This window comes from Phyllostomus hastatus, unplaced genomic scaffold (genome assembly GCF_019186645.2).
Source record: "Phyllostomus hastatus isolate PE091 unplaced genomic scaffold, TTU_PhHast_1.1 phas_contig_1162, whole genome shotgun sequence".
NCBI lineage: Eukaryota > Metazoa > Chordata > Mammalia > Chiroptera > Phyllostomidae > Phyllostomus > Phyllostomus hastatus.
The window spans coordinates 7,881,703-7,892,633 of record NW_025333537.1 but is presented as its reverse complement, the minus strand read 5'-3'; positions in this window follow the sequence as shown (position 1 = coordinate 7,892,633).

The window sequence follows — 10,931 nt, the reverse complement described above, 5'->3', positions numbered from 1 at the left end:
AATCCGGCCCTCCCCTGGGGGACAGGAAGAGGAGGGGCTGCTCTGTCCCTTCCCAGGTGCGGGCAGGTGACCTAACCCACCCAGGGTCACGCAACTGGAATGCGGCCCAGTCAGGCCCAGACCCTGTGATTTTCAATATGACTTTCTATTTCTTGGACCTTGGCCTTCTTTGTGTGGGGGTTGACAAGACACTGGGGGAGGAGGTAGGACCTCCAGGTGGGTCTGGATGCACCTGTGGAGGGTGCATCCAGGAGGGTGGGCGTTGGTCCCGGAATAGGCCCCTCTGTTCTCAGAAGGATTAGAGTCCCGTGGAACCACCAGGGGGCAGCAAAGCGCCTCCAATGGGGACTCCCGACCAGGGCACGGATGGCCGCCCAGCCCCTGGGGCCTTCCTCCGCTCCAACCCTCATGGGGCCCTTCCCTCCAGCTGGGGGTGCTGAGGCCCCAGAAGTGGCTGGGGCCCAAGGTCTTGGCAAGGGGACCTCTACCCAAACACCTCACAGCCCCTGCAGGAAACAAGGCTCAGAGAATGTGGGGTCCACCCCACGCCATAGCCCCTGGCAGGATCCACCTCCAGCCCCCCGAGGCCAGACCCCGTGCTTCACGAAAGCTGTGTGACTCGGCCCAGGGCCCCTCCCTCTCTGGGCCCCAGGCTGCACCTCTGTGCTGGAAGCAGCCCACCTGCCACTGCCCACCTCCTTGCCTTGGCCCCGGCTCTGCCCTCCCCCAGGTGCCCCTTCCTTTCCCTCCAGAAGAGGGTCAGAGAGTGGCCAGGACCCCCGCTGCTGCTCCTCCCGCTGCCTTTGTCTCCATCTCCCTCTATCTGACCATAGACCCCGGGCCAGGGGCGCCCCGCCCACAGCCACCAGGCCCAGCCCCGCTGCCTTGGAGCCCTGCCGTGTGAGTTCCCTGCAGCAGGAGGGGCCCTGACAGCCCCAGAGGCGGGCTTGGCCAGAGCCGAACCTGAGCTCTGTGTCCCCTTCCCAGCCCGGCCACCTCGAGCAGGCGGCGTCTCCTCCGGCGCCTCGGTGTTCTGACCCACAGCGTGGGCCGCCTGTGGGCTCTCACTGTGGGCCCGGCGCGTGCGGTCTCGCAGGGAATGTCAGCTCTTCCCACCCCTGAGCGCGCCTCCCCAGCCACGAGGGGCGAGGGGGCGGGGGGCGAGGAACCAGCGTGTATTTATTGGTAGAGCCTTTAACTGTGTGCCGTGGGCCGCAGCACTCACGTCCTTAATCCCACAATTACCCACGTGGTAGACACTACTATCATCTTCACTTTTGCCAGTGAGGAAACTGAGGCCCAGAGCCGTTGACCTTCTAAATCCCAGTCACCGCCCTGGCTGGCGTAGCTCAGTGGATTGAGCGCGGCCTGCGAACCAAAGTGTCGCAGGTTCGATTCCCAGTCAGGGCACATGCCTGGGTTGCAGGCCATGACCCCCAGCAACTGCACATTGATGTTTCTCTCTCTCTCCCTTCCTTCCCTTTCTAAAAATAAATAAATAAAATCTTTAAAAAATAAAAAATAAAAATAAATCCCAGTTACCCAGCTGGACCGGAGCCCTACTATGTGTACATCTGAGGCTTGTGTACCTACCCCTACTGCTCTCACCCCTGCTTTGCTTTGCTTAAGCTGTGTCCCCTGCCTGCCATGCCCCGTCCGATCCCAACTCTTACACATCCTTCAAGGCCCAGTGTAGGGCGGCCTCCTCCCTGAAGCCTTCCGGGATTGCCTCAGCCAGCAGCGGTCTCCCCAACCCCACGCACCTCCAGGTGAGGGGCAGAGCTCATGGCCCTCCAGGTGTTCTGCCTCCCAGGCAGGCCTCCGCCCTCGGCTGCACTCCTGGGAGATGTGTCAGCTGCTGTTTGCTCCTCTCCTGACCTCGGGGAGCTGGAGATAAGCAGTGGAGGGGCCCATCAACCCCATCCAGATAACACACACCCATATCCGTAGCTCAGCCCTTCCTGGTTGACACCCAAGGAACGCCAGGCGCTGGGAGGGGGCACGGGAGACGGTGAGGGCGCGGGGCCCTCAGCATTCTGTCTCTGCCCTCTCGGACTGCTCGGTGGGCGAGCAGGGGGCCCGCCAGGAGGGTCCTGGCAGCACAGCTTCTCCGTGCTGGCCCGGGGCTGTGCGGGGAGCACTGGGTACGGGTCACCAGGTGTGCACACCTGCAGGGGGTACGCCCGGCTTCTCCGCCCCAGCGGGGCCCGTTCTGAGGCCCCAAGCGAGCTCCGTTGCTCCCCTGTGGGTGCCAGGGGCCGACGCTTCCCCTGTCCCCTCACCAGGCCGACTCTGACGGCCCAGCCTCCAGACGCCTGCCCTCCACCCAGCCCTGCACTGTGGCCGTTAGCCAGGGTGACGCAGAGGCCTGGAGTCCAGCCTCGGGCTGGTGAAGGAGGCGTCCTTACCCCAGCGCTGGCCCAGACAGGGCAGGGGCGTGAGGAGGGGGACCAGGGTCACGCCTCTGCTGTTCCACCCTCCCAGCCCGGGTGAGAGCCCCCGGGGCATGGCACACACCCTGACACCTGCAGAGAGGGCTCTGACCCTCATGCTGGGGAACCCGGGGGGCGTGTTGTCTTACCTGCAAGGTGCGTCAGTGCGGGCCCCTAGCAGACGAGGAGGAACATTTGTAACGTGAGCACAATTCCATTCCCACCTCGTCACAATGAACAAGTGGCCCCTTGGCGGCGATCTCCTCCCCAATATCTGTGTCCAGCTCTTCCCCGGTGGTCTCACCGGGGTCTTGTTAGAGCTGGTTTGTAGGGATCAGGGTCCAGAGTGTCCCTGTGGTTCGTGCTTGGTCTGATTCTTCAGTCTCTCGATCTCTCGGTCTGTTGCGGAAGGGTGGTCAGAGAAGGCCTTTTGGAAAGGTGAGCTCTGAGCTGGGGCTGGAGGGGTGCAGGGGCAGGCTCTGCGGGGCTGGTGGGGGAAGAGCAGCGGGAGCAGCATGTGCAAAGGCCCTGAGGTGAGAGTGTCTGTGGAGGCCCCGTGGCTGCGGGGGTGGGGGGAGGGGGAGGGGGAGACGGTAGAAGATGAACAGGGAAGTAAAGAGGGTGACTCCCTGTGGTCAAGGCTTTGGCTTTTCTTCTGGGCATGAGGCGGAGTGCTGGGGGAGTGGGGTGTCCGATCCCCCCCCGCCCACCTCCCTTAGCCCCAACCCCCAGCCTTGATTTGAATCGCCTGTCCCCAGAAACCTTTGCCCCTGCCGTGGTGTCCCCACTTCGACAACACCTCCTTTAGCAGGTGGGTGCAGCCAGCCCCAGCGGCCGGGAGTGCCGGAGGCCAATGAGATGAGCCAGTGGGTGCCGCCACTTCCAGAGACGCCTGGGACGTTACCCCTCCCCCGCACGCCGGCACTGGCCCACAGCCAACGGCTGGTGATTAAATGAGGGTGTAAGAGTCGGACCCCCTTACGCCCTCCAGGCAAAGCAGCTCCGTGGTGCCATCCAAAGTCCAGAGCTCCCCCTGGCATCAGGCTGGGGCCAGACTGCACCCCCCACAACCCCGCTCCGAGTACTCACCCCCCTCTGCCCTGCGTCCCCCCTTAAGAGATCTCGGCCGAGATCCCCGTCTCAGACTCCATGAGAGGGAAACCCAGTCCACCGGGACCCTCCCCTTCCTCTCCCCTTCCCACCGGCCTCTCCCTTCCCCAGTGTTTGTCCTTTTTAAACTCCACTAAAAATGTCACGGGCGGGCTCCTCGCCTTGCTTCCAGACTCCCTGATAAATTCCACGGGCTGGGCGACCCCAGGAGAGGTTTTTCTGGAGCCAGGAACCCCATAAATCACCCCGCTGCCACTCCGGCGTGGGCAATATCTTATGTAAAAAGGTGTTTCCCGGGAGCACCAGGGGCAGGAGAATCCTATTACAAGCCGCCCCATTAATTATCAAGAGTCAAGTCGACCCTTTGCTGCGATTTTTTATCTTAAGGCTGAAAACTGATTACCTTCACCAGTCCTCCCCCTTCCAAAAAAAAAAACAAACCCACAAAAACCCTAAAGAATAAAATAAATGTTTGCAGAACAAATACCCAAGTTTCTCTTTGCAGGGGACAATCAGCAGGAGGAGAGGTGGGTGGGAAAGGGCCCCCTCTCTTCCCTGGAAGGTGGCGGTTGCAGAGCGCTTGGCCTGTGCTTGGCGTCATTAGCTTCCTTGACTCCCAGGCTCCAGGGCTACAGTTCACCCCATTTTCCAGATGAGGGACACTGAGGCTCGCCTGAAGTTACATGATCTAAGTAACCCTTTCATCGGAGGCAGGTGGGCAGAAAATGGGCCCGGCTGGGTATGTGAAGACCTGAGTTCAAACCCCACCCCTGCTACTTTCTAGAAGCTGGAACACCGAGCAGGTGAGTTCACCTTTTGGGGCCTTGGTCTCCTCTCCTGTGCAAAGAGGGATAAAAGCACCCCTTGAAGGCTTCCAGGGGACAGACAGACACTAGCAAACTCACAGGACACCAGCCAGGCATGTCCCTTGCTTGGGTGCCCAGCCGCCTCCCCCTGGCCTGCTTGTTGCCAGTCTAGGGGACCCCCCACACCCCGTCACCCCCAATCTGTTTGTCACTCGGCAGCCAGGGTAACCTTGAACAAGCCTAAGATAGATCCTCCCCTCCCATCCCCCGCTTAAACCCTCCCATGCCCCTCACCTTGGCCTCCAGGGCCCTGCGTCATCTGGCTTCTGCCTGCCTTTCGGGCTTCAGCTCCAGCCCAGACTCCCCGAACTGAGGCCACACCAGCCTCCTGCCCCTCCCAGAACTCACGAGGCTTGATTTCGCCTCAGGGCCATTGTGCGGGCTGTTCCCTTCGCCTGGCACACTGTTGCCCCACATCTCAGCAGAGCCTGCAGCGTCTCCTCTCCAGGCCTCGGCTACATGTTGGCTCCTCCAAAGAGCTCCCCCTGGCTCAGGGTCTGCCTCTCAGGGCCGGGTCTACGGGCAGGCGGCAGAGGCACTGGCCTTGGGAGCCAAAGGTGAGGGGTGCCCAGTAACGCAGAAATCAAAGTAAATAATACTGTAATGAAATATTTTTTAATGAAAACGAATGCAGAAGCAGTGCGTGATGAATAGCATGCTGACACTTTAAAGAAAGGTGAGCTCTCACCCGACCCTGATGTCTTACCCTTCCCTGGACCCTAGGCCTGTCAGACTCTGTCTTTAAAAATAAAGTTGTCAGCCCTGGCTGGCGTAGCTCAGTGGATTGAGCGCGGGCTGCGAACCAAAGTGTCACAGGTTCGATTCCCAGTTAGGGTACATGCCTGGGTTGCAGGCCACAGCCCCCAGCAACCACACATTGATGTTTCTCTCTCTTTCTCCCTCCCTTCCCTCTCTAAAAATAAATAAATAAAATTAAAAAAAGGAATAATTAAAAAAAGTTGTCATCTTGTTCACTGTAGAGGATTCTGCATTAATTTTGATTTTCCACAGTATTATATTAAAGTGCTATTAATCTTGATCGCTGAGTTTTTTATGTGCTCCTTTCCCCTTCCGGGGTGCACCCAAGGCGAGTGCCGCACACCTGCCTCATCCTCGCCTGGCCTGGCCGAGTGTCGCTGTCAACGCCTGGGGACTCTCTGTCTCATCGCCCTCCTTCCCTGCCATTCACGGAACATGCTGACTGTCCCCCCCCCCCGTTACTGTCCCCCCAGGAATGTGTCACCCCTGTGAGGGCTGGCATCCAATCAGGTCTATTCGCATCTGTAACCCAGAGCCCAGAGGAGTGCCCAGCACACACTGGACCTTCAACCAATATTTGCTGAATGAGTGAATGAAGATGCACAAAGTCAGGTGGAGGTCTGTACAACTCGGCTGCAGGGTTTCCAGTCTGCTCCTCCCCACCCCCCGGCTCCCATTTTTCAGCTGCGGAGGCCGAGGCCCAGAGAGGGTGAGTCACCTAGTCACAGTCACACAGCATAGCCACAGCCAAGGCAGTCCCAAACGGAAACTCTCGTGAGGTTGCGTGTCCAGCACTGAGAAGTCTCTGGTGTACCCTGGCGGGGGCTTGTCGGGCACACACGTTCCCGAAATATCACCCCCAAACTCATCGCCACCTTGGGTTGTGCCAGCTTCATGAGCCATCTTTACTCTGACCTAATTCGTACGTTTCTTGAAGACTTAACGGCTTTTGAGAAAGAAAATGTTATCGCCACACTACATGGAGAGACAGTATCGCTTCCCAGAGCTGGATAATAAGTGTAGCGATAACTGTAGCACAAGAACGAAAACAAAATGACGTCGTTCCACCGTAGCCAGCCTCTGCTAGGCCCAGTCTGCAAGCCTGCCCGGGGTATGTTTGCGCTCCGAGGGCCAGAGGGGCATTTAAGGTGCGCAAGCACGAGAGACTCTTCCTAACACGATCAGAAGGGCTGGAAGAGAGAGCTGAAGAGGGTGGCTTCCTCCTGGGGAATCTGGCACCTGTGACGTTACCCAGCCCTCCGCCCCGGGGGTCCCCCTGCCCCACACGGCAGGAGTCCCTGCCTTGATTAAATAATGGCTTTGCAGGACCTCACAGCAATACAGACTTTGCCTTGGGGGACCCCACCAAAGTGTGCAGGATGAGCCCCTCCCTTCTCCAGCAATATCTGCCGGGGTGGGGGTCGGAGAGCGCTGGGGTTGCTGTAGCCAAACCTCTGCATTAACACCCCATTAGACAAATCAGGGATTTTTTTAAAGCTAGGTTTGAGAGTCCTGGAGGTCCCTGATTACAATAAAATTGCATTTCTTTTTTTAAAATTCACATTTATTTTAGCCAGGTGAAGCATAACACAATTAGTCAACTTAAAGTGAACAAGTCAGAGGCATTCAGCACATCGATGATGTTATGCAGCTGTCTCCTCCGTCCAGTTCCAATCCGTCCTCATCGCCCCAGAAGGAGACCGTCCCCATTAAGCAGGACCCTCCATGCTCCCTTCTCCTGGCCCCAGCCACCACCAGTCTGCTTGCCGTCTCTCTGGACTTGCCTGTTCTGGACGTTTCATGTATTCCGTACATGGAATCACACGACATGCGGTCTTCTTGTGACTGGGTTCTTCCACTTTGGGTCGTGTTTCGATGGCCATCTTCATCTCAGCAAGTAGCAGCCTTTCGTCCCCTTTCGGGGCTGCATAGTACTCCACCGCCTAGACGTACCGCACCTTGTTTATTCCCTCGTTTGTTGACGGTGCATTTGTTTTTAAACTGATTGGCCAAGTAGCCCCCGTTAGGCCTTGAGCTCCTGCTCGGGCCAGATCCCCTCCCTCTCTTCACAGGCCGTGCACACTCCCAGTGGACAGTGTGGACTTTTGATTGTACGTTCTCGGAAGCAATGAGCTGCATTTCTGTCTCAGCAGGCTGGGAAGTCTGTCCTAGTTTTAAAAAAACAATTTACTCCTGGCTGGTGTAGCTCAGTGGATTGAGTGCAGGCCTGTGAACCAAAGGGTTGCCGGTTTGATTCCCAGTCAGGGCACGTGCCTGGGTTGGGGGCCGGGCCCCCAGTGGGGGGGACGTGGGGGGTAACCACACATTACATTTATGATTCTCTCCCTCTCTTCTCCTCCCCTTCCCCTCTCTATAAAAAAATAAGTAAATAAATAAGTAAAAACTTAAAAACAAAACAAAAATGATTTAAAGAAGAAAAGCGGATAATGATAGCAGTCATTATTACGGCATCCAGTCCAGAGCCATTGCTATCATTACTATATTATTATTATTATTATTATTATTATTATTAATTTCATTCGGTGTTGATTACTCCACAGCCTGCTCCTCGCCAGGCCCTGTGCCTAAACTGTGACATGCTTGCATGGGACCTTGTTTAGCCCTTACAATGACCCTTGCCACTCGATATTCTTGTGTCCTTTTTGTAGACGGCAGAGCGGAGGCTCACAGCTTGGGAGTGAGTGGGGACAGAGACCGCCGTGGGCCGAGACGTTACGATGGAGGGGGAGGCGGACACAGCGTGGCGGCTGCCCAGGCCGGCATCACGAGCTCGGCCGGCTGCTGCTGCTGCTGCTGCTTCCTTCAGTTTGACTTGGGGGGGGGGGTGGGTTTCCTGCTACTTCTGAGCCAAGAGAATGTACACCGTAAGGTTTTCCTTCGGTGAAAAAAGGGACGGTGGGGAATCTGGGCGTGTTTCTAAACCAACACTTCAAAAACCAAGTGTGCCCGCGATCCCCGGGGATCGTGCGCGTTCTGGTTCGGAAGTTCTGGGCTGGGCCTGCGCGAGTGTTTCTGCCCAGCTCCCCGGTGCTGCGGTGGCGGCGGCCGCTGCGGGTCCACGCACCGCACGTTAGAGTACCGAGGGGCTAGAAGGTCGAATTCTGGCCCCAGCTCCGCGGTGAAAACCCTCTGTGGCCCCTGAGACCAGCCTCTTGCCTTCCCTGAGACTCAGTTTCTTTCCCTGGCCAATGGGGCCACCGCCTTCCATCTGGAACACTCGCCGAAGAACAAAACATAGGGGCAAAGCCGTCCTTTTCCGTGTGCGCGCCGGAGAGCCACGGGCGTCTGCTCGGCGGAGGGATTTCCTGCCAAAGCCCCCAGGGACCCACGGGCAGAGGCCGGGGGAAGCAGAGGTGGTCCCGGGCCCTCGCACCAAATGCACAGAGCGGAGGCCAGGCGCGGCTCGGCCCGAGAGAAGCGGCAGGAGAGGTCCCCGTCCATCACAGAAATGGCCCATTTGCAATGATCGGTTGCCCAGGTGTTAATAACGCTAATGGCATAGGAAGGGTAAACTCGGTCACTCGGCCGCGCACAAGAAATATGCAGAGAAGCGCCCGGGTTTCCATAAATCAGCCGCGCGCAGGGCTGCGCGGGAGGCAGGACTTAAAATTCTGGTCAGGAGATGGGTACTCTCATAATCCGAGCTGGAGAGGTAATTTATTCTGTTTATATCTTTTTACTGCTCGACAAGGCTTGGGCGCGGGAGCCCTCCACAGCCATTCTGCATTTTAAATATTAGTCCTGAGCCCAGTGGGTCAGCTCTCAGGCTCGGTGGGGTGCTTATTTCGGGACAGGAGGACGGGAGTGGGGTCGGGGGCCGCGCGCATGGCCAGGGCTGGGGGTGCAGGATGCCTGTGGCCCAACCATCCGGCTTCGGTCACAATTCCAGCCTAGGGGCAGCGTGGGGCAGGCAACGCCCCCTCCTCCCCGGAGCTGGAGGTCGGAGCCAGCGGCTGGATCGCCTCCTCACCTGCATGCTTCGAAGCTTTTTTTTTTTCTCTCGGAAATCTTTTATTTTTCACTGGTAATAAGTACCGGTGATGAAGAGATAGAGACGAACCGATACATGCATGGGGGAGGAAAGGGATGGGGAGGGAGGGGGAGGGAAAGAAACAAGGGCGGGCAGGCGTGGGGGAGCGGAAGTCCTTCTGCCTTTGACCTTGGCAGTTTTGGTGAGGCTCTTCGCGCTTCCGGCTAGCTCCGTGTAACCCAGGAAGGCGGATTAAACAAAGTCCAGTGAGGGCGCTGACAGGAAGAATTAGCATTCATGGGGCCCTTTCTTTCTTTTTTTAAACGTTATTATATCAGCCTTTATAACTATGCAAGCATATTTCTGATATGCTTTTTTAAAGATTTTATTTATTTATTTTTAGAGAAGGAAGGGAGAGAGAAAGAGAGAGAGAGAGAAACGTCAATGTGCGGTTGCTGGGGGTCATGGCCTGCAACCCAGGCATGTGCCCTGACTGGGGATCGAACCTGCGACACCTTGGTTCGCAGCCCGCGCTCAATCCCCTGAGCTACCCCAGCCAGGGCTGGACCCTTTCTTAACCAGGCTCTTTCCATGGCAGCTGGAGAGCGTTCCTTCCTTCCATCCATCCATCCACCCACCCATGTAGTGAGTAGACCCAGAAAGAGGCCTAGCCAGTGCCGGGCTCTGTCCTGGGTCCCGGGACAGTGCAGGTCCTGGAAACAGATGGTCTTGATTTTAAACCTGGCTCCGCCCCTCCCCCCGCGCTGCGACACCCCAGGGAGCTCCCTTCCCCTCTTGGGCCTCCGTCTCCTCATCTGCAAGATGGGAATAACAACACTCGTCCTGAAGGGGCGCTGTGAGGGCTGAACTAGACTCGGGACCAGACTGGGGCAGTGGGCCTGCCAGTTTGGGGGCATGGGCGTCACCTGGGGAAGCTCGTCCAATGGGAAGCCCCCGGGCACCACGCCAGAGGGCAGGTCCAGCTGTGGGCTGTGGGTCCCGGGGGTGTGCGTGTTCAACAAGCCTCCCCCCCCCCCATCACACTCTGAGAAAAGGCTGTGGGCGTCCAGGAACTAAGATCCCTTCCCCCTGCTTCCCCTTCCCCACTCTGCCTTCCTTAGGAACCGCCTTCCTCCCTATCTGCGCTGGATGTCGTGACTGACAGCTGCCCCGGGCCAGGTGGGCGGGACATCTCCTCCCTGAGTCCCTGGGCCCTCTAGGCACCTGGGAGGCTGACATGAGCTCACAGGAGTGGGGGTGAATTGGAGCTGATTTGGACCAGGGTCCCCCTCTCTTCCCTTGTCATCCTTTAAGGAAATAGATGCATGTCCGTACACACACCTGGGTGAGGATGGGGGCAGGGATCGAACCCAGGACCTACATTTCCTGACCCTTGGACACGGGTTACACGCTGCACAGAAGGCCTCTGTGAGCCCATTCCACAGAGGAGCAAACCAAGGCTCAGAAAGGTGATGGCATGACCAGCTAGATGGCCTCCTGGGCCCCAGCGCCCTGCTCTCTGCGGCCACCACCCTCCTCCCAGGTGACTTCTGCTCCCGATCCCTGTTCCTCGTGATGCCCAGAGGGAGGGCCCACGGGCAGTTGGCCCCGTGTGCTGACTATGACCGTGGCATGAGCATCCCTCATGAAACCTGGGTTCTGGAGCCACCCTCCGAGACCGTATCCGCCCCCCCCACTCCCATCTAGGGCCACTCAAGTGTCCCCTGACATGAGAGCAGGTCTCTCCCCTCCCATTTCTTCCAGACCGAAGTT